At 42.9% G+C, this 24,480-nt stretch overlaps 1 protein-coding gene across 2 annotated transcripts in view; it reads left to right on the top strand.

Annotated features, from left to right (window-relative positions):
- Positions 1-24,480, top strand: part of GUCA1C (guanylate cyclase activator 1C) — a 1,146,160-nt gene that overhangs the window by 484,293 nt on the left and 637,387 nt on the right. The window contains exons 3-5 of one of the 2 annotated variants that reach the window (XR_011283581.1): positions 5,389-5,519; positions 5,614-5,674; positions 5,838-6,329. The exons of the other annotated variant lie outside the window; for it this stretch is intronic. The gene's annotated coding sequence lies outside the window, so the exon portion shown is untranslated. Of the gene's footprint in view, positions 1-5,388; positions 5,520-5,613; positions 5,675-5,837; positions 6,330-24,480 lie in introns of those variants that run through there. 2 annotated transcript variants of the gene reach the window in all.

Below are 24,480 nucleotides of genomic sequence, written 5' to 3'. Positions count from 1 at the left end.
GACAGATATTACAGAACAAAATTTCACAAGTCAAGATGGACAAATACACTTAATACATTCACAATACTTTTTCTTACAAACTTCCCTGAAGTTTCATTTTCAGACAATTGCACCATGAGATTTGTCAATGGAAACACATCTTCTTATTTACCAAACAGCACGTGCAAATAATAAACAACTGCGCATGCATAATGTGCATCAACCAATCAACAGAAAGAAACACTCCACCATACTTGCGTTACAATAAAAACGTGCCATTTCGCCCAGACGTGCAACTTATTCGACCACGCCTCTTAAAAATATAAATCCTTTCAATTGAAGAAAGTGACCAGCGCCGATACAAAGTAGCTACCCTTTACAGATCTATACACTTTTTGAATGATAATGTTACACTTGTCATTTCAAGGTTATACTTTAAAAAAAAATAATACCTTCGAGACTTCAACGGAGACAGGTTATTACATTTTTTAAATAAAATCGGCTTTTACTACTGAATGGAAGTCTTATTTAAATGCGAACGTTGTCAATGATAAAACCTACACTTTTACGTACTTATTTCATAACGCAATATAAAGATAAACCATTAGCATATCATTAATATCACCATGTAAAAACATATAGTACTAATATAGGCTCATAAATTCCATAAATAGTACTATATAGTAAGCAGTAGCATCTAATGCCATCAAAACCAATGTAGCCACTTGCTTTGTATACATATACACCTGCAGAAGGGGTGGTTTGATGAAGCCTGTAAAGGGGTGAAGAGAGCCCTGCTGCTGACACTTAAGGATCCAACATCTAGCAGAAGAGGGATAACCCAGTCCAGAACTCTTTACCAGATTGAGCTAAAGAGAAGAAAACAGGAAATTGAAGGGGTGGCCTGGGAGGGCTTCTTGGACACTCCCAAAATGAAGGGACCAGAAAGCATTTTGGGAGTTTGTGAAGGGTGGTTCTTTTCGGTGTTGGCCTAATGTGGGTAATGGGACCCACCTGGAGGAAGGGGCTTGGGTAAAGCATTTTGGGAGTCTGTTTGGGGCAGTGCATACTGAGGGCTGTGTAGATTTAGCTGTGTCTTGTCTAAAATTTGAAATGGAGGAGGTTAAAAAGGCCATGTTAGGGAGAATTCTCACTTATGGCTAATTTCCCTTACCTATAGAGTGCCCCAGCAGCTTTGCTGGATCTGAAGAGTTTATTTATTTTTACCTGCTAAGAGTGAGACTCTTTTTCCCACTCTTAGGCATCTTTGCTATGTGTGTTCTAGGCTATTTTTGTGTTTAATGCCTATGGGATCTTTTCTCTTACCCATAGGAACCATCTTTATGCACATGTGTCGCACAGCACCCTCCGTGCAGTGACACCGGGGTGTCATAGCGACCCCCAAACATAGACTCCATACCCTGGGACTGACTACTGTCTCCCAGGGCATGTAAAGTCCCCATTGACTTTACTAGTCAATCTCTATGAACTAAACCAGTACAACCCATCTTAATATGAAAGTACTGGAAGTGGTTAATCGTTTTTCCCCTATGTTCATTTTCGAGAGGGTACCTTAAAGTGGATATAGAGAATACTAAAAAGGCACTTTCAGCATTTGTCACTAAGGACGAGCTAGTACAACTACTTGAAGAGGTCAACACAAAGTTGGAGGATTACAAAAGTGAGATTGAATCTAAAAAAATAAGAAAATTCAGACGTGATACTCTTGACTACAAATTAGACATCGTCTATACCTGGAAAGAATATTACCATTTGAAAGATCAATCGAAAAATCCCAGACAGCCCTATAATAGAGGAAGAAAAATACCTTCATCCCCCCCAACAACATCGGATGCCTCAAGTACAGAGGCTGACAACACGGAAGCATCTTCTAAGAACCAACCATAAAGGAGTGAAGAACCCAAGAGTTCAGAACAGAGACCCAGTACTTCCAGACAGATACCTTCACTCGATCCTTGTCAGTTATTCTTTTTTAGATCGGGTCCGTGCAGACGAGGGAAAAAGAAAAAATCCACCAAGGAAAGTAAGTCAACCAATGAAGAGGACTAAGTTGTTAACATTTCGGCGTACAATTTGAGTAAGTTTGAGAAAGCTACCTTGCAAAAAGGAATTTCCTTTGTACCACACTACAACAGTTCTCTACTGAAAGAAAACATTTCATTTTTCAAACTAACAAGGAAAATGAGGTTGAAGTTGTTCTTTGACTCAATAGACCTAACAGACACCAGGCCGGAATCTAAATATCTAGAGATGAAACCAAAAAGTGTATTTATGCCGCCCATTCAAAATAACATGATGGATGCCTTTCAGAAATGTGTACTAAATGATATGAAGAAAATGAAATTTCAAAATCGATCCCGAGGGAATCTGACTAATAGAGAAAAACATGTTTTGAAAAAATTGTGGAACAATCCGGAAATAATTATAAAAGCCGCTGATAAGGGGGGAGCTCTCGTGATTTGGGATACAGAGAAGTACAAATCAGAAATAGAAAGACAACTATCTGATCAAGATACTTACTTGGAAATTTACAATGACGATACAGCACAAGTCAGAGAACTTATTAAAGATACACTTGACTTGGCAGAGATGGATGAACTTATTACTTACAAAACGAAAGCTTTTCTTACCAATACACACCCTATCATGCCAGTTTTGTATATCCTTCCAAAAATTCATAAGGACTTACATAATCCTCCCGGAAGACCAATCATAGCGGCCTCCAACAGCCTACTCGAACCTCTAGCACAATATGTTGACAAGATTCTACAAAAATTGGTGCCGACGATCACCACCTACATCAAAGACACGAACGACTTTTTGAGGAAACTCATTGCTTCCACATTCATTGAAGAAACCGACATCCTGTTTACTATGGATGTGGCAAGTTTATACACTAACATCACACACCAGAGTGGTCTAGAAGCAGTGGAATGGATGCTTTTGAATACCACACAAAATGTCCAATCCGACAAAGTTTTTGTTTTGAAACTTCTCAAGATTATCCTGAATAATAATTTCTTTAAATTTGAAGATCGATACTTCCTACAAACCTCTGGGACATCAATGGGGGCCGCCACGGCCCCAAGTTACGCTAACATCTATATTGCATACATGGAAGAAACACAGATTCTAAACAGTACCCTATGGAATGGTAAACTGCAATTGTTTGTGAGATACATCGATGACCTCTTCGGTATATGGAGAGGTACTAACGATGAATTGAATAGCTTCTTTGACTGGATGAACACACTATCACCTAGGATCAAATTCACGCACAAATCAAGCAAGAAGCAACTTGAATTTTTAGATGTTCTTGTATATTACAAAGAGAATCGCCTCGAAACCACAGTATACACAAAAAGTACCGATAGGAACAGTATATTACTGGCATCAAGTTTTCACCCTAAGAATACCATTGAGAGTATTCCACTGAGCCAGTTCCTTAGGTATAGGCGAATAAATTCAGAAGAGGAAGAATTTGAAAGAAAATCGGTTGATCTCACCAGGAAATTTCTGGCAAGGGGATATGATTCTCAAAAACTACAATCACAGGCAGATAAAGTCAAGAGTATGACGAGAGAATCAGCATTGGAGCCAAGTACCAAGAAATCAGGTACAGAATTAGTATATGTTGCCACCTATTCACAGCAGAGCAATCAGGTGAAAAAAATACTAAAGAAGAATTGGGGATTACTAACCCTTGACCCAAATCTGGCAAGACTCTTCCCAACGACACCACTCTTTGCTTATAGCAAGAGCAGAAGTATTTGTGATTCTTTGATCAAATCAGACTTCAGTCACAAGAAAGACACATTAAAGATCCACAAGGGAACACTGCCATGCAATAATTGAAGCTGCTGCCATAATGTGATCCAAGGCAACCAAGTAAATCACCCTCATAAAGGGTTTCCAATACCATTAAAACACACGTCCACATGTGACACTATGAATGTAATCTATGGGTTAAAATGTCCATGTGGTTTCTTCTATGTAGGCCTGACGGGCAGGAAGGCCAAAGTTAGATGGGGAGAACACAAGTCGAACATCAGACAATCTTCACCTAAATCCCCGGTGGCTATGCACTTTAAAGAATACAAACATATAATTGCACAAGTCAAGTTTATAATCCTGGAGCATGTGATCTTACCCAGAAGAGGTGGGGATCAAATGAAATTGTTACAACAGAGAGAAGTGTATTGGATAGACAAGCTCGACTCAATGTCCCCCCGGGGGATGAATTTAGATTGGGATCTATCTTGTTACCTGTGAAAATCAAGTTGTAAATTTGTTCTTTAATACCAAACTGTTTGCTCCCTGGCTTTGACGTTTTCATGTACTAATGTTAATAAGAATACAAGTATAAGACCAGATGGTATGTCACCTGTCAATATTGGACTTGTTCTGTCTATTGAGTCACCCGAGAACCCTTATAGTAGCACTGAAGCAGAAATTGGTTACATCAATGTTTATGCCAACTAACATATGGTGCTTTTCTATGGAGATGTGATAATACTGTGTTTTTGAACAAGAGGCATGTTTAATCAAGTTATTACATATTAGCAAGAGTTGTACATAAATTTGTGTTGCTGCAATTGAATCATTTCACTTAGGTCCAAAGTAAGGAATTTAGCATAATATGTGCATTTAACATTTCCCTACTTGAAGCGTAATATTAGAAAAACATGCTGTTGGCTGGTTCACGCGACAATCAGTCTGTAAACGCGTAGATTACATTATTAAAGAAAGTTTCTTAGTTGATCTATAATCAACTTTTAAAGAAATATAGCCGACATCAGCACATCCACAGTGTTTATTCATATAGATGGTTATATTATCAGTATCTAATTAATATTAACCACGTTACCATAACATGTCCAATCCGTGAGCAAATTGCAAAATCTGCACCCTCCTGGGTGAGTACTTTGACTCATATAGATGGTTCAAATCTTAACATCTAGTAAATACAAATCACGTGACCTCACACACGTATCATGTGACTTGCAGAATCTACACCATTCTGGGTGAGTGCTTTGATACTCACCCAAAATGGAGGTCAAGGTACTGAAGTGTAACGCACTAGATGTGGCAGCGTATATTAGAGGGAGTAACCAGCAATGTACAGTGTTTACTCACAGTACACGCCACTCGGTCAAAGTAGTCGGGAGAATTAGCAGCTCAGACAGATTGTCCGCCCACGGAGGAAGCAGCCGAACACTAACGCGGCTCACGCGCACCAGCCGGGCGCATCTCACGCTCCGTGTTGCATGTGGCGCGTCCGCGCGAGGTAGGCTTTATACCTGAATTGTTTTCTAAGTTCGCTACTTAGCATATCTAAATACTGGATTTCAGCGGGACCATAACTTAGACCCATATTATTTCTAATAGGAACCGTCTCATCCACAAGGAGCCCATTATCACAGCTCTGGCGACACGAATTACAGTGCAACATTGAGAACTGATTCATCTGTGCCTACGGAGGTCGTTTTCTCGTTTCTAAGGGGATCGTAGTCCCACAGGTATGCCTATCTATTCTTATGTTTACAAGTCACCAGAGACACGCTTATGGCTAATCTAAAACACACTAATGGAGACTCGGGTATCTCATTACAGACAGGGCAGTCCAAGGGAATCTGCAGATATCATTTCGGAGCAGATTAAAAGAATACTATGAGTGAGTATTTTTGGAATGGTTGAACATGACACTTGAATCTATGTAACTAGGAGTTTGGAGTGGGACCCAGCGCATACTTTGCGCCTATTCCCACACAAACTCCGATGATGATTGTACTAGGTGATACTATCGAAGGTAGTAATACAATGATGTCTTCTCACAGGGTCCTTTTGTGAAGAAGGAAACTGCAGTCAAGAACACCTATGTGGCGGATCTCGCCCTAAAACTCGCTCCCAGTAAAGGCTGATGAACAGAACAGCATCTCTTTGATTTATTTATGATGATGAATGTATATTGATAGACACAAATTGTTTTTGGTTCAAACAAAAGTTTCTTACAAAGTTTGTAGTTGGGAAACCCTAATGAATGTATTGCTCTGGATATTCCATTATCTGAAGAAGGGCCGGATTGGCCCGAAACGCGTAGTAGCTAGATAGATAGGTATAGAACAACATTACCTGTCTGTTGATTTGGAGATCCACATACACACATATATGTTTAGAAGTGTTGGAAAATGAAATTATTTGTTTATTTATGAATACAAACGTTTATGTTTGGTACTTTTCATGAGAAATTGAATGAAATGTTTATGTAAGCATTCCCACAGTTGAGGAATTCTGTATACATATGTTATTTGGTGAAATTAAAAGAGTCTTGCATAAAGACCGACACTTACCTGGAAGTGACACATATGCTTGATTATTCATTAAGTATTGAACGATTCAAAAGTATTTGTTTCGAATGTATGTTCATGACCTACTTTGTTTAATTAAAATACTGAACTAGGTAGTTCTTTGTGTGTGCCCCTAGTTATACCCTGTTATTTCAGGGCATCTTCTTTTGCACATACCTTAAAGTCCCCCTCTACAAAGTTTCTGGCTGGTGGCAGTGGTTACTACCTTTTATATTCGACTGCGAATATTTCCCTATGGGATTTTCCCATTGTCCGAGGCTAACACTTTTACTGACAGCCTCTAACATACCGCCGGTTTATTTTATTATTAACTTTACTCCGGTAGGTTTTATTTGTCAGAACTTTGATATAATTTCTTTGTCGTGTCTTACTCTAAACTCCTAACCCAGGTCGGGGATTAACAATCACAAACAGTTATTTTAACAAAGTCAAGCATCGAAAGTTATAGTCAGGAGACCCTCCTTGCAAAAACTGCTGATTATCTTAAAGATTTGTGCAGACAGAAAGGTCTTCCTGTCAAAGGCAAAAAAACAGAAATGATTGATAGACTGTTAGAGAAACAAAGTCTGGATAGTGGTGCTGTAGGCCCTACTACCCCAGCAAATGTGGCAAACAGTAATGAGGATAATGTTGAAAATGTTATTGTTGAGTCAGATGAGAAAGAGGAGGATAACAATGTCACCCCCTCTGGTCCTCTGCCTGCTCAAGGACCTCAACCTGTAGCTACTGGACCCTTACCAGGTCCCACATTAAGTCCTGAATTTATATCCCTAGAAAAAATGAGACTTGAACTTGAATTCAAAGGAATTAGTGCCCAAACTGAACAGAGACATCAAGAACTAAGGCTCAAAGAAATGGAGCTCAACCATGAGCTAGAGATGAAGAAATTGTCTTTGGAAAATGCTTCTCTCCCCAAATCCTCTGGATCTTCCAGTCCAAAAAGATCCTGGATGCCTAAAGAGATTGTGGGTATGTATGAACCTAAGTTGGATGTATTAGATTGGCTTGCTATGTTGGAATACAATCATGGGCTCCAGGATATCACAGGGAATCAGTTGATCCCCTGGTTATTCTCTAGGCTCCCTCCTGTTGCATCTGATGTGCTAATGGATTTGGGGGAGGTGGATAGGATGAATTATGAATTTGTAAAGCTAGCTTTGACAGCTAGATTTGGGAAGACTCCTTCCCAGTACCTTAAGAGGTTTAGGACCCTCAAAAAGCATGATAGTACCCCTTGGGCTACTAGGGGGAATGAGTGTTTGAAGAACTTAGAGGGATGGATTAAGGGTTATAGAGTTAACACTTATGAAGGAATGATAAATCTTGTTATGATGGAGTCTATCTATGATGCCTGCTCTCCTGAGCTCAGACAGCACTTGGCTGATTCTAAGGAAATGAATCCTAGAAAGCTAGGCAAGGCTGCTGACTTGTGGGTTGCCAACAGGGCTACACACAAGGATTCAGGGCTCACTCAGAAAAAGGATGAGGGAAGGCAGCCGCCAAAGGAGACCGAAGATAATTCTTATAACCTCCCATACCAAAGAGGGCACCAAACAACAAAATAACCAGGGCAAGACCCAAGGGGAAACCAAATAGGGCTAGTGAGTCCTCTGGCGTCCAACCAGTAAGAGGTCAGCAGAAACCCCCATTCCAGAGAGCATTTGGAACATGCTATGTCTGTGGGTCAACTGACCATATCAAAGGCGATCCCAGGTGCAAGGGCAAACCTGCAGGGATCAGCACAGTCTCCTTAGCCTTCACTCCTGAGGAGGAAGTACAAATGGCTAGTGCTCACTTTGAATTTTCTGCTGAAGAACCCTTGAGTCTTCAAGCAACTGTATCCTTAGAGTCCATGGGTCTGGTTATCAAACAGAATAGGGGTGTATATGACTCCTTTCCAGAAAACTCTAAAGTATATTACAAGGACTGTGTTCTTGTCAATGGCCAGGATACCCCTGCCAGAAGAGACACTGGGGCCAGCAGAACAGTAGTGGATGAAAGCTTTTTCAAGCCTGAGGATGTTGCTAAGGCACCCAAAGGTCCCACTAAATTTTCTGGAGGTCCTGTCCAGATGGTTCCTATTCTACCAGCCCTCATTCAGTGTAATAACATGACAGTGAGGATTCCTGTCAGTGTTCAGACTGAGGTGCCTGGGAGTCATGTTGGGGAATGATCTAAAAACTCTAGGAGTAGTATCCAGTACCCCCAGACCTCCCAGCTTGGAAAAGCAGAACCTAACCAAATTGGCTAGAGAGGCCACCTTAAGGGACCACTCTAAGCCTGTGGGAACCTCTACAGAGAACCCCACTACAAGCACTGGTGTTAGTAAGTTGACCTCTAACCCAGGCAAATTTCAGGCTAGTATGTTAGAGAAATGGGAGCCCCAACCAAGCTCCATCATTGTTCCCCCAGTTTTAGAGTCTCTGATTCCCCCTGCTTCCGAGGAAGAGATGGATAGAGCAACTGGGCCCCTATCTAGGCTAAAGAGAACTGGTCATTCTCAGTTCTGGTGGAAAACCAGAAAAGAAAAGTCTAAGGCCAAAAACCTTAAGACTGTTGGACCTTCTACAGAAGACTCCAACCCAAATCCTAGTATTAGGAGGGAAACTCCTAAAGTAGGTAAGGTTAGATCTAAGAGGAAGGGGAAGCAGGTACATTGCTTATCCCCAGCCCCTCCAACCAAGATACCTGAGACCCAACCTGCTCCCAACAGAGAGGTGGTGAGGAACCCTGGAGGTCCCTCTAGACGTAAGGGAATCCTTTATAAGGACCCCTTGAAAAAGCCTATCACAGGTTCAGGACATGGGCGTAGGACATGGGGAGGACAGGGGGGAGAAATCCCCCCCACAATTTTAAGTGGCGGGGGATGTAATGTAATTTATCCTCCCCAGAATATGTGTTTGGTGTGTCGTGCAGGGATCTGTTTTTGAAGTGGGGGGAGGTGCTGCTTACTATGTAAGCTGCCCCCCCTCGGGGCCCCCAAAGCATGGGGGCAATACCCTGGGGCAGATGGGTGAACATCTGCCCCCAGGGAAGGGGGACAAACAAAAAAAAGATTATTTTTTTTAAAAACATAGTTTTGGGTGGAGTGGGTGCGGGTGGGCCCACTAGCCACCAGGGATTTTGGCAAGGGAGGTGCCCCCCCACCCTAAGTGGATGGGGCACCTTATGTAGCCCTCCCTGGGAGCTGATGTCTGCCCCTACAAAGGGGTACATGAGATGCCCTCCATCCATTTGGGGTGGGGGGAGAGACCACTGCAAATATTGCCAGAGCCACCCCACCCAAGCCTGGGGCAGTACGTTTTGACACTCCTGGGGGCAGATGGCCACACATATGCCCATCTGCCCCTAGGGAAGGGCAAAACAAAAATATATATATCATAACTTGTTTTGGGTGGGGTCCAGGGGTTCCGGGGGGGAGCCACTAGACCACCAGGATTTTTTGTGTTTGAAAGGGGGATGCCCCCCACCCTAAGTGGATGAGGGGGCACCTTATGTAGCCCTCCCTGGCGGTAGATTTCTGCCCCTAGGGAGAGGTACATGAGATGCCCCCATCCATTTGGGGTGAGGGGGGAGGCCACTGCAAATATTGGCAGAGCCACCCCACCCCCCAAGCTGGGGCAGTACGTTTTGCCACCCCCCTGGGGGAAGATGGTCACACACATGTGCCATCTGCCCCTAGGGAGGGGCAAAACAAATATATATATATTATAACTTGTTTTGGGTGGGGGGCCCACTAGACCACCAGGATTGTTTGTGTTTGAAAGGGGGGGTTTCGCTCTCCCCCCACCCTAAGTGGATGGGGCACCTTATGTAGCCTCCCCTGGAGACAGATTTCTGCCCCTAGGAGGGGATACATGAGATGCCCCCATCCATTTGGGGTGGGGGGGAGTCCACTGCAAATATTGGCAGAGCCACCCCCCAAGCCTGGGGCAGTACGTTTTGTCCCCCCCCCACGGGGGGCAGATGGCCACACACATGTGCCCATCTGCCCCTAGGAAAGGGGCAAAACAAAAATAAAACTAATTATAACTTGTTTTGGGTGGGTGTCGGGGGCCATTGAACTACCATGGATGTTTTTAGTGGAAAGGGGGGTGGCCCTCTCCCCCTCACCCCAAATGGATGGGGGGCATTTCATGTAGCCCTCCCTGGGGGCAGATTGCTAGCATAATCTTCCCCTAGGAAAGAGGCAAAACAAAAACATGCATGGGGTTCTCTGTTTTCCTTGGTGGCTTCGGCGTTGTCTACATGAGCAAAATCTGCTTTGCTGAAAGGCTTGGGGTTATCAGTGGGATAGCCTTTTCCCTTTGCGCCGACGTAGGTGCATCCACACATGTGAGGTACCATTTACGTCGGGAAACCTGTGGGAACGTGCGAAGGTAGGACATCTGTCGTTGGCAGCGTGTTTCGGTGGGTGGGCAGAGGGAAATGTCTCTGAAATTTGGTGGAAAAAAACACAATTTTCAGACATTTCACTCTGGCCACCCACTGAAACATGCCGCCAACAACACATGTCCTACCATCCTGCGTTCCCACAGGTGTCCTGACAAAAACGGTACCTCACATGTGTGGGTGCACCTACCTGGGCGCACATGGAAAAGGCTAACCCACTGGTAACCCCAAGCCTTGCGGCAGAGCAGATTTTGCTCATGTGGACCTCATACAGATTTGTGCCTAGGGTGTCGAAGCCACCACAGGGAACCCCATGCATTTCCAAAAAGAGGACACCCGTGGAAATCCACAGAGGTCTGACTTGCGTGAATCGCCCAAGAATGTATTACCCACAATCCCTGGCAAATTCTGAAATTTGGTGAAAAAACTACAATTTTCAGACATTTCCCTCTTGCCACCCACCGAAACACACCGCCAACACCACATGTCCTACCTTCCCGCGTTCCCACAGGTGTCCCGATGTAAATGGTACCTCACATGTAAGGGTGCACCTACCTGGGCACAAAGGGAAAAGGCTAAACCACTGGTAACAGCCAAAGGGTTTGGGGAGACAACCTACAGATTTGGGCCTAGGGTGTCGAAGCCACGAAGGAAAACTGGGTACCCCATGCATTTCCAAAAAGAAGACACCCGTGTGAATCCACAGAGGTCTGACTTGATTGAATCGCCCCAGAATGTATTACCCACAATCCCAGACAAAGTGAAAATTGTGTTTTTTCCACTAAATTTCAGACTTTGTCAGGGATTGTGGGTCATAAATTATGGGGCAATTCGTGCAAGTCAGACCTCTGTGGATTCCCACGGGTGTCTTCTTTTTGGAAATGCATGGGGTTCCCTGTTTTCCTTTGTGGCTTCGACACCCTAGGCCCAAATCTGTAGGTTGTCCACATGAGCAAAATTCCTGAAAATCTGCTGTGTGAAAAAGACTTGGGGTTACCAGTATTTTAGGCTTTTCCCTTTGCACCCAGGTAGGTGCACCCACACATGTGAGGTACCGTTTTCATTGGGAAACCTGTGGGAACGCGGGAAGGTAGGCCATGTGTTGTTGGCTGCGTGTTTCGGTGGGTGACTAGAATGAAATGTGTGGAAATTGTTTTTTTTCTGTCATTTTCCCGATTTCCCCCAAACTATGGAATCTTTCCCTACATAGTTGTTGCTTGACCTGTGCAAATCACCCCTTCCTAAACTTAAAATATTGTCTACTATTCAGAAATGTATGCCTTTCTGGCTTCCCATTCAGCTTTCCTACCCTTTTCTTCCATTTCGTCCACGCGTGTCCTATTGGACAAAAAAACGCCGAAATCGCCTACCTCTCATAAAACGGCTGAATATCATATCAAAATATGTTATTTTGGTTTCCACTCAATCTGTTCCTGAAAGCCTGGAAAATGGCAAATCCAGCACAGCAAACCATTTGTTCCTAGCTCTTACAAGGAAAACACCACAGGCTTCTTTGTACAACATTTTATTGGCAATTTCTGAAAAGAAACCAAATGTTCTCCTTTTTGGTTATATTCTCTCACTCCCTACAGCAAACTAGGATTCCTGGGTGGCGTTACAACCACCTACAAAAAAGGGGCCAACTTTGGGCGAGATATCTCATGTAACAACGAAGTTACAAGGGATTGAATGGCGATACACCGAAATCACCAAAAAAGGCCTTGGCACTGGGGGAAATACCCATGGCAGTTAAGGGGTTAAGACGGTAAAGCCACAGAGGAGATATCATTTGTAAGGTAGCTCAGTTAGTTAATTCTCCAAATGCAGATTGTGCACAGGAATATGTAACACCTGTGTTCAGCCCTTGGCTTAATCTTCCGGTGGGATAATAGGCAGTGTGAATGCATTCAGCTTCTGATGCAACACAGCATTTTCCACGTCAATTGGTTCAGAAAAAGTGGTGGAAAACACTATTACTGTTGCTTTTTCTAATTGGCCAGATTTGCATGCATTTTCTGGGTGGAGTTCGGGAGCCGAGTGGACACACCAGGACCCCCTGTATTTCCCGCTCCACCAGACAAATGCGGCCTTACTGCCAGCATGGATTCTCATGCTAGAAATAAGGAAAGAGATTCCTCTGGGATCTGCTTGGAAATGAAACCTGGTAAAAGCGGGCGAAGTCTAGAGGAAGCCATTGTCAATTCCGCCAGCAATCGCTAATTGCCTGAGGTATTTACACTCTTCCAAAGTGGAAAAGCAATGTGATTTCACCTGCCTTTTACGCTAAAATCTTCCATTTTGTGGCGGAAAAGTAAAAACGTGCGCCAATGGAAGTGGTCCACTCCATGCAGTTTACTTTGTTACTTTGCGCCTTGATGCTTGGGGGGGTTTGCGTGATGCTACACATGTAATAAATAAATAAATACATTTAACATGACCCCAGATAAATGCCAATTCGTGATCAGAATGAGTGAGCATGGCATGTCGCTGGTCAGATGGTGTCCTGTGCTTCTTCAGTGCGTTGGCAAATGCCCTTAATTGCCATCTCGCATTAAGCAGGTGCTGAAACCCATCAGTGTGGATTGCGCAATAATAAGTCGACAGAGGTATTTCAAATGCCCAATTTCGCTCTCCATTGTCAAAGTGGGAGAATGTTGCCCAGCATTTGCCACTTTCTCTACGGAGTGAATTGTGCCCATCCCAAGGAAGAAGTGTGAAAAACCCACAAGGGCACTGTGCCCTGCTCTTTCTGTGTGTGTCTTCCCCAGAGGGCGACAGATGCCGACTCAGATATGGGTAAGTCTCAGGTGGCAAGCCTGTACCCTAGTTGATGTGGCAAAGGATTCCAGACTTCTGAGGCTGATAACATTAGTAGCATTGAGTTACATGCCACCTGACAGGTATGTGTGATAATGTTGCAAATCAGAGTTGTTAGAGGGCTAAAGCAGGAGGCAATGTCTGCCCACCCTCAAAGGGTACGTACAACCAAAAGTAATAGGCCTCTCCCCCCATCATGGCTGTAGGTGCCAGGCTCCAAAACAGGGCAAAAATGCCCTCCAATCATCCATGCCCACGAGTAGGGTACCCCTCGTGCTCCAGGAACCCTGTTGAGCAACCACTGTGCTTTCCAGGTGATACTAACGTTATTTAAAGCCAGAAGTCTAAAAAGCTTATTTGCAGCTGGAAATTAGCTCCTGGCGTGATCAAAATGTCTTTACCAAGTGTGGCATCATCCCCTTCCTTTATAAGCAATATGTGTGCTCTTGTGTTTCTTCATCCACTGAATTACTGTTAGAAACAAAGGCAAGAGTTGTGTCTCTTGTGTAGGCATTAGGAAGGCGGTTGCCAGCCTTTGGCATAATATGCCCATGTTCTTCGAATATTGGCTAGCTGTTGCCCTCTTATGGCCAGGTAGAACCATCATGGCAGTTACTGGCAAATGCCTTTCCCCTGCAGACAGAAAAGCGGAAATAAGAGGCCAATTCAAGACACGGAACAAATAGAAGTTAAGACAGACTGCAGCTGCCTTTGCAGTGTTAGGGAGAACATGTTCAGTGTTCAAGCAAGGAGGTATGTATTAAGCAAGCAGGCAGTGAGACAAGGGAGAGGCAAAGAAAGGCCAGAGGGGCTCTTTGAATAATGTAACAGGGCAGAGGACCCATGCTCTGCCATCATAGTAACATATGAGAGAATCAAATAGATCAGGCTTTACAGTACATGTTAAACGAGAAAGGAACAGAGTCCAGCTCTGCATTCAGAATAACACAGGCAAAGAAAGGCTAGGCTCGGAAGCCAGCATGAGATGGAATAAGAGGGACCAGACTCATCGTGAGAGGCTGGCCCGGCCCTCGCAGGCGCGCTAGAGGGGCAACCCACATAGCGGGCTGCCCCTCTGGCCATCCCCTGGGTCCACATACACCCCACCTACTATGCATCCCCCGGGTCCGACACATCCGGCCACAGACCTGGGGAGTGCTTATAAGGGGGTGGGCTTGCGATTGCTCATCCTCCTTGTTTGCTGTACCCCCCCCCCCCGGAGGACAGTCAAAACAGCAACATCACACACCTGGTCCCTCTTCTCCCATAACAGGGCTTTCTCAGAGGTACAAACAAGATTTCCTCTTTCTTTGAAACCCCCATTTTTCCATTCCAAGGGACACACATGTCTTCTTGCCCCACCCAAAAAAGTAGCAACTTGCAGTTGGTAGAAAAGGCTTCAATTCCTTTATTTGGCAGGAGTCCACTTACAGGTGATCTGCCTCTTAACGAGCTGGTGTCCTAGCTGTGGCCCACTGGAAGTAATTGTTATTTCCTCTCTCTTACCATGAGCTCATATCATAGTCAGAAGAAAAATCCAGAAATGCAACATAAAAAGACATGTTCTTTGCTGCTGCATACTTTAAATTTCTTCTGTTTTCGTTTCTTCTTTTCTCTTGTTTTATACAGTGATATTTGTAATTTAATACGTACTGCTATTTTAATTCTAATTTTGTGAAAAGTCGAATTCTTTGACTAAAACACAATAAATAAATAAATAAATAAATAAAGCAAAGTCCCCAAGATGTCCCCTGTCCCCCCCAGATTTTATGTGTCTCCTACACCCCTGGTAATTTAACTAGGTAATCTCCCTTAATTTTTGTTAACGGGGGGTCATAGTCTCAGCACGGGAGAACAAGGCACAGGGCACTTATACAAAAGTGAGACTATTGACGACCCCACTCATAGTCCAGGCAGGCTGGGCTGGGTGATATATTATCAAACTTATTTGTGATGCAAGTCTCATATTATTAGAACAACGTACACAACCATCTCGCTTGTATACCTTCACAAAATCCAAACACTAAAAATCATTAGTCGTAAATGAGTCCATATCAATTTATTATTAAGACACATTTAGAAAAGTTAAAAAAGAGAGAAAGCAGAAACATACAGATATATGTCATCAATCAAAACTGCATAATCGACTTAATCTAATCCTAAAAACATGATAGGGGTTAGTAAATTTGATGAAAACTAGCTGATGTTAATAAAGCAGTGTTCTAGATGTAAGACTTTAGAAATTGATAAGTCTTGTCAAGTGTCGACATGTTTCGGCCTTGCTGGAGATTGAGGCACTATCTCTAGTGTCTCTACACCTGTGATTTTTTGGCCTTCTTCAGGACAGACAATTTCTTTTATTCAAAATGGAAACCTCTTTCATATACCCCGGTCAATTTTGCATAATCTAAAAATGAACATACAACAGATTTTGTGAGCGACAATGGTTTAAATACCAATACAACATATATAAAATTGTCCGGCATAACAGATTACTTGTACCAATGTTAACAAGGTTTTGTACACTATATCTCTCCTATGGGTCAGAAATGTACACACAAGGTAGAGAGAAACACACATTAAAAAGACACATCACAACTAGCACTATGGTCCCCCCTCGGGGACAACAGTCACAAAATATATCACCAAGCCACAACTTACATCCTGGATGGACGTGAGAAGAACGGCTGCAAATGGCCGTAGTGGGTGATATCCAGTTTGGGTTCCGCCCAGGAGTTGGTACCATGGAGCAGAGTCTCAATCTAAGGGCCTCATTCCGAGTATGGTGGTCGTCATGGCGCTATTTGCGCCATGACTACCTCCCATACCGGTACTGACTCCGACCTGGTTCAATGGGGACTTATCGGTGTCGTCCGACCTTGGCAGGACCAGTATGTCCCGATTGAAAAATCCATTCCCCATTCCCATTTGATCCCCTATAGGGCTCAATGGGAATGGGGAAGTAGCTAATAACGGTACCGCAATTTGCGGTACCGTTATTAGCTCTGAAGTCCCTTAGCGGGTCCCGTCCAAAACGCCTGGTAAGACCAGGCGTTAAAGGAGGGACCTGCTAAGGGACCTCGGAATAGGGTGCAAAGGGATTACCAGCACCGATGTCCTTACCGGTGCTGGTAATCCCTTTACGCCTAACTCGGAATGAGGCCCTATATCTCCTAGTGGCCAACTCAGTCTTTTGTAGCGGTGAGGCAGTGTACCTAGCATTCATGGACCTGAGCACGGCCTTTGATAAGGTGGACAGGGCAAAGCTCTGGGCTGTGCTCGGGTCCCCGGGCTGCCCGGGGGACATCTTGAAGGTGGTGGTAGATATACACACAGATAATGAGGCGTGCGTGCATAGTGGTCCAGAGGGACACTGCACGGCATGCTTCAGGGTCGGATGTGGTGTGCAGCAGGGCTGTGTGTTGGCCCCTATTTGTTTCTGTCTATACATTAATGGCCTTTCATTGGACCTTGTTAACATCCAGGCTGACTTATTGGTCCTGGGGGGATGGGCATTCCCAGTCCTAGCATACGCTGATGATACAGTATTGCTAGCCAGAACACCAAGAGCACTACAGTCCCTGATTAAAGCTTATACAGCTTTTATGTGTGAATTGGGGCTAAAAATCAACACCAAAAATCGGCAGTGATGGCGTGTGTGGGCAGAAAATGGCCAGCGGCAATGAGACCGATTCTCTGTACCGGAGAAGTTATACCCCCGGGTTAAGGTTGGTAAGGCCCACCTGGCCAAACAATCGGCCAAAATGAGTCAGCAAACAGGGGGCATTTTTCATTTTATGTCACGGTGTAAGGGTCAGCCTCTAGAAGTGAACTCTAAGATCTACGTTGCCCAAACAGTGGCAGTTACAATGTATGGCGCCCCTCTTTGGGGTTTTCAGAGGGCTGATGAAATCCAAATAAAGGAGAAGAAATTCATCAGGAGATTGTTGGGGCTCCCGAACTCTGCGGCATGCATACCAATCCAAAGAGAATTGGGATTGGAGTTCTGGGAGGACCAGTGGGCGCAGTCCCCGACTTTATTTTGGGTCCGGTTGTGGGCATTATTTGGTCTGTGTTGGGCAGGGTGGGGTGGCAAAGAATTCCATGGCTTGACTAGTGTTCTTTTCCCACCTGTTGTATTAGTAACTAAGGCTGAGGGGAACAGCCACAAATCTGTGTTGGGTGAGGTTGCCGTGAGGAAAAGGATACTCTTAGAGTATGGAAATAAATCTGGCCAATTTCACATTATGATCAGTAGGGCCCTCTGTGATTCAACCATATCTAACCTGGAGTTCCCACAAAAAAATTGGTGGCTAATAACTAGGGCAAGGTTTGACTGCCTCCTTCTGCAAGGGAACACAGCTAATTGGAAAGGGTTTCCAGACTCCGCTAGCTGTCCGGTGTTTGGACATCAGCGTGAAGACATGTCTCATGTATTGCTATTTGTATTGGATATACAGGGATACAAAGAGTAACTTTGATACCAGCCCTAAAGAAGGCAGAGATCGGCCATTATAAAGTAGCACTCACATTTCTGTGCAGACTCTGTTTTCACTGCTTGGGCCCTGCTCTCCTTTCTGAAGAGAGCAACGTACTTTAGAAAGGGGCTGATGAGGCTCCAGGGAGATGGAGGTCCCTAATGAAATGGTGGAATGTTGGAGGAATTGTTTTTACAGTGACATACATTTTTCCTTTTATTTAAGTAATAGAATTATTGGATTAGTGGTCTTGTTACACCACCTCTCAATATTATCCTACTGTGGTCTGATTTAAGAATGTATGATATGCTCAAAATACTGCACAGGATTTACTACCCAAGGGTGGCATTATATCGCTGGGGGAAAACAACTGACCCACACTGTCTTCGGTGCAAGAGGGAGGAGGGAACCTTCTTCCACATATTTTGGGACTGCAACCATATACAACAGTACTGGCAAAAATGTTGCGATGAACTCTCACGGGTACTGGGGAGAATGATACACAGAGACCCGAAGCTACTCCTGCTTGGGGTGGAGGAGGAGGGAGAAGCATCTAAATATGAGAAGCTGCTCCTATCGACGACCTCTGCAATAATTAAAAGGAACATTGCACAATTATGGGGTTCGGAAACAACACCGCAGTACGAACAATGGGTGACGGACGTCAACATATGCATTGCAATGGAATGGAGAGTATATACAGCCAGGGGGTATCTGAGGAAAGCAGACAAAAATATGGAACAAATGGGAGGAAGCCCAATGACTGTACCAACCTGAACAATGGATGATAAGGCACAATATACAAAAGTAATCCAATCTGGCATATAGCGTGAGATACAACAGACACTGCAAGACCCTTTTCTTTCCTTTCCTTTTCTTTCTTGTTTTCTTTCTTGTTCTTCTTTCACATGACCAAGTACTGTTTCACTGGTCATAGAGGTTGAATGTTTATACGAAGAATGTATGTATTGTGATGTTAAGATGGAAAAAACAATAAAATGTGTTATAAAAAAAAAAGAATGTATGATATGGTCTTTTGCACTCGATTTTAAGGAATTATTTATGAATTGTGATATCTCTTGGATGTATGTAATATTGTTTTTTTTTATGTTTGATGGATCTTTGCATCCGAAAAAACTTGTTTGACTGACTGACTGTTCACATATTACTACATAGGAAATGCTAATACAAACGTAAGCAGTAGCATCTAATGTCTTCAATACAAATGTATCAACATACTTAATGATGACAGCACGATATACAAAATCTTAATACAACTATAGGCACTAGCATAGTAGTAATAGCAGTGTTTACAATATGTCAATATGAAAGTAGGCTCTACCATACTCTAAATATTATTAGATAGAAAATAGTAATACAAATGTAAGCAGCAGCATCTAATGTCCTTACAATTATAACATACAGGTGTGTATAGTAAACCTCTACTGTCATCAATACAAATGTATCCATTTGCACACTGTTTATAGCACAATATATAACATGTCAATACAAAAGTAGGCAGTAGCGTAGTATTAATAGTAGTATGTACAAAATGTCAATAGGAATGCCGTCACTACCATACTGTAAATATTACTAGATAGAAAATATTAATACAAATGTAAGTAGTATCTAATGTCCTTACAATTATAACATACAGGTGTGTACAGTAAACATCTACTGTCATCAATACTAATGTAGCCAATTGCATACTAGTGTATACTAGGTGAGCATTTACTACCTAGAAAAGTTCTTTCCCCACGTGTAGACAAATAGTCTATAAATACTTGACCAATTATTAGAATTATTAACTAGAGGGCATTCTGTCTCTCTGTATATATTTTTACTTTCCGGTTGTAGCCTCTTACCAACTAAGACTACCACCCTACTTCTATGGTTGATCCGAAAGTTAAAACCATTCAAAGACCATTAGTTGATGATTTTCCCACACACCAACTGAGAAAGATTCCCAAAGAGGGTAGGTGATACCTCCTTTCATATTGTTTTCCTAATGCTAGTAGATCATGCAGCACAGTTAATGGACCGCAGGTACAATAATCTATATACATTTATATTACAAATCGAGCTAGATCGATTTTTCGCCCAGCTGGCGACAAAGAGTATAGTCCCCGCTTTATTCAGGACAGAACTCTTTAAAGAGGTTCTCCACAGACTGAACCAGGTAACTTATATCCCAGGCACAGTCTAAAATGTAACTAAATTATAGGAAGAATTTAAGCAATAATAGCTCACTCCTCCTTTTCTTTTTCTCCTTTTTATCAACAGTCAAATCTTCAAATACAGATTGAAGCCTTCACTGTTAACAAGAGTTGTAATTGTAACACATTTTTGCTATTGCAGCCTATCTTGTTTTATATTGTAATACTAATTATATAGTGACATACCTCCTGAAGAAAGTTCTGAAAACCACACAAGAGAACTGAAACATGTTGAGTTCCTCTACCCTGATATGAAGTAACCAGGCCTTAGCATGTACCCCAATAAAAGGGTCCTGACTACTCTAAGATGATAAATGCCCCTAGATTAGCCAATAACCAATCAATGTTAAAAGTACATACATTATCCTACTTGATTTAGGTATTTGTGTCACGAATTAAATGTCTGTTTTTTACACAGTGTTTTAGGATTTAATATTTTGTGCGATAGCTGACTAGTTTTGATGTTTTTCACTCTTTAATCTGGAACAATTTTTAAAAAATAATGTAATGCTGCTTAGTCCTTAAGAGTTTCCCCATATTTTTAACATCTTGATTAGCATTACGGCAAAAAACGCTGAGTTTTTTGTAAAACTTCCACATATTTTTGAAAAGACCCATTGTGGTGTCATTTAATGTTAACAGTCTTTTAGTGTTTCCCCTTGTTTTTTTAAAGAATACCTTAAATAACATGGCGGCATTGAGAGAATGCTAAAATGGTTCAAAAGTGCTTTTTCTATATTTATTTTGGCATCGCTGTTAAGGCACGAGCAGATTCACGTGTTTGCTCGTGTATCTATGGAAAACTCAGCGTTTTTTGCCGTAATGCTAATCAAGATGTTAAAAATATGGGGAAACTCTTAAAGACTAAGCAGCGATTTTGCATGTACAGAAGACACCGCAATGGAGGTTTTATGAAATGTATGTCCTCACAGAGCATTTTAGGAATATTTCAACACAACATGCAGATCATGTAGCGCACAACATTTAAACCTCAGGTTTACTTTTAAGTTAGAATGGGATTTGTTCACGAACAGGACACGTTTGTATTCATAATATATATATTCTTTCAATCAGCTTGGGATTTAACCTGTGACTTGTCACAAAAGATAGAGGTAGAAACGTGTCATAAATCACCAAGGTATTTTATGAAAAGGATACAGTAACCAAAAAGGATACAATTGGTAGGGCTCTTCCGGATCCTTGAATTCACACGGCTTGATAGTAGTGAAGTCAAATGAGACCTTCCAAATGATACAACTCTCTGACTAGTAAAACAGGCAGAGAGAGGGATCAATGGAAAGGGCATGGGAGCATTATAGGAAGTCAGCCTAGGATAAATAAAGCATCATGAGACGTTGTCCCAAATAAACTCTCACTGATAGTACAGCAATAGCACTAATTACAGCACTAACCTGTAGGCTTAGAACTGGAATCTCCACCAACAAGTCTCAGATGAAATCCAGGAATTGAAACAATGACAAAGGAGGGGAGATTAGTAAGGGAGACTTATCCCGAACGGCACAAGTCTCATGCTAGATACCGGGTTGGTGCACCACAGGATAGCGTCCAAAGTACTGTGCACAATCACCTTCAAATACACATTTGTTGATAATACTTCCTTTCCCACGTAGAACAGAAATGAAATGAGTCCACCTGTTATCTCATCACAAGTGCCAGGTATGCGTGTGGAGTTACACATTTCAAAGAGTTCAAAAACCTGCGTGCAGATTTCCAAGCGACAAAAGTTCACGCAGCCTGAACAGCCGCGCTTGCAAGTACAGTAGAAAGCGTGCGGATTTACACACAACAAAAGTACATGCAACCAGGACCACAGCGTGTAAAGCGTAGAGTAGACCGTGTGAGATTTTACATGCAAACAGAAGTGCACGCAGCCAGACAGCTCTACCTGAAAAGTTCCAGAGTCCGCGTGGGGTTTTACCCGCGAACAAAGTACACGCAGCCAGGACAGCTGCACTTGGAGATTTCCAGCATCCGTGTGAGAGTTTACCCGCGAACAAAGTACACACAGCCAGGACAGCCGTGCTTGGAGAGTTCCAGCGTCTGCGTGAGGTTTTACCCACAAACAAAGTACACGCAGCCAGGACTGCCGCGCTTGGAGAGTTCCAGTGTCCACGTGAGGTTTTACCCACGAACAAAGTACACGCAGCCAGGACAGCCGCGCTTGGAGAGTGCCAGCGTCCGTGTGGGAATTAACACGCAACAGTTTACACGCAGTCAGGAAAGCAGCATGCGAAGATATCAGGAACCCGCGTGTGAGGATGGACGCGACTGAAGAGCACACAGACAGTGCTTCCAAAACTCGTGTGTGAAGGAACACGCCGAAGAAAGCCAAGGAAGTATCTGACAAGATGCGAGGACGCAGATCAAGAGTTCAGCTACCAAACGCCATATTGGTTCAATCAAAAGCAGCGAGCAACGTCTCCACGCTGCTTATGAACGTACTGCAGTAACACACGTGACTACGCTGAATCACGTGAATTCAACGATGTGAATAATGCAAACGTCGTTTTCCCGGCAGTACATCAAACAACCTTCATTTAGAATAGAACGGTCTAGCAGTTCTGTGTGCATAACCCGTTCTGCGTGAAGATGGTCTTCCAGGTCCAGAGGGGATGTGTCCAGCATGCATGACAAAACGAGAACAAGTACTAATGGGTAAGCTCCAAAACCTCAAAACCATACGAACGATTTATTCTAAAGATGGTTAAGTAAATGCAAAGAAATAAGAAATAAGTTACTGTGATGAATGTTTACGATGTTTAAGTACATACCCTAAGAAACTAATGTATTCTTTCATTTTTTATTATTTTCTTTTTGATGTTTCTTCTATCATTCCTAAATACTCCTACCCTTCAACCCTCCCTCAATGGCCAATCCCTTGAAAGTTTTTTTTTGTTGTAATGATTGTTTGAAATTACAAAAATATATACTATGCCTGTTTTTAAACACCTTACACTTGGAAATGCATGTAAAAATGTATACAACATGGATGGAATGTGAATGGTATTCCTTTATGATTTTGTGAATTTGTAAAAATAATACGCCCTGATTTGAGAAACACAGAGAAACCGTCGAAACACGTGTTATCACAGAGGGCACTGTCATTTGCAGAAAAAAAAACAGTAACATTAAAACTCCCAAAACTGCATTGGAAAACTGAGAAAGGAGTTATGTGTCTATTTCTTTCTCAGAAAAAAGTGGGCGCATGGGCCAAATGTTAAAGTAACTGATTATTGATACCGCTAAAGAAGTAGCCCAAAAAATAGAAATAGAGCTCAAGAAATTGGAAGAAGACATCAAAAAGATTATCTCAGTAGATAATGTAAATAAAAGACTAGAAGAAATAGAAAAATATATGAAAGAGTTCAAACAAAATAACACTCTAGAACGGATCCAATGTCTAAAAAAAGACCTGACGAAATACACCCATGAGAAGGCATAGCCATACACAAAAGAAGGGTATAAACAACTGGATCTCAACCCAACGGGCCCCAAAACCAGAAACAAAATCATAGGGTTCGTTTTCACGGCACCTCATTCCTCCCTTCCATCAATCAGTGTTTTAGGGCTATGTATCAATTAGTTGGCTAGGTATGGCCTCGGATCTGTAGTCTCTTATCAGGAAAAGTTATGGCATCCTCAGGTTCTGGATGACATCAGGCAGTGGTACATCTTCGCGCCTCTCTGGTCACGTGTTGGTTCACCATGAATCTGCTTCAGTTTCCACCCTTTTGTGTATTTAATTCGGTATGCGCTTAGCCACCTGCATGGGCCTCTCTTATCTTGACCTTCACGGGAGGGCTGGCATGCTCTGAGGTTGGAGCCTCGTGAGCTCACGCTCACCTCCCCTTCTCTGGTTGACCTCGATTGCCCCAGTCCTGAGCCATCCTTTGTAAGGTTTTGATTCCGCTCCTTTCCTCGGCTTGGGCCTGGATATGAAACCTGGCCAGTCAGGCCTTGGCCACCTGGGAGTACGTCTGCTTATACAAAATGGAGTTGCACGTGTACATTGTGCTGTATTGAGATAGATGTATGCAGTTGCCGCTTGCCGCTCTAACTTCTACTAAGCATTGCAAACAGAATAGACTACTTAGCATCTTGCGCTTCAAGATTATTTACACACGTTCAATAAGGCGGTTGCTTCCATCTTGTCTCATGGCACCATTGTCATATGTTTTTCACAGTGTC

Source organism: Ambystoma mexicanum, chromosome 7p (genome assembly GCF_040938575.1).
Source record: "Ambystoma mexicanum isolate Mex_15411 chromosome 7p, UKY_AmexF1_1, whole genome shotgun sequence".
NCBI classification, from domain to species: Eukaryota; Metazoa; Chordata; class Amphibia; order Caudata; family Ambystomatidae; genus Ambystoma; species Ambystoma mexicanum.
This window is presented reverse-complemented; position numbering and strand designations above follow the sequence as displayed.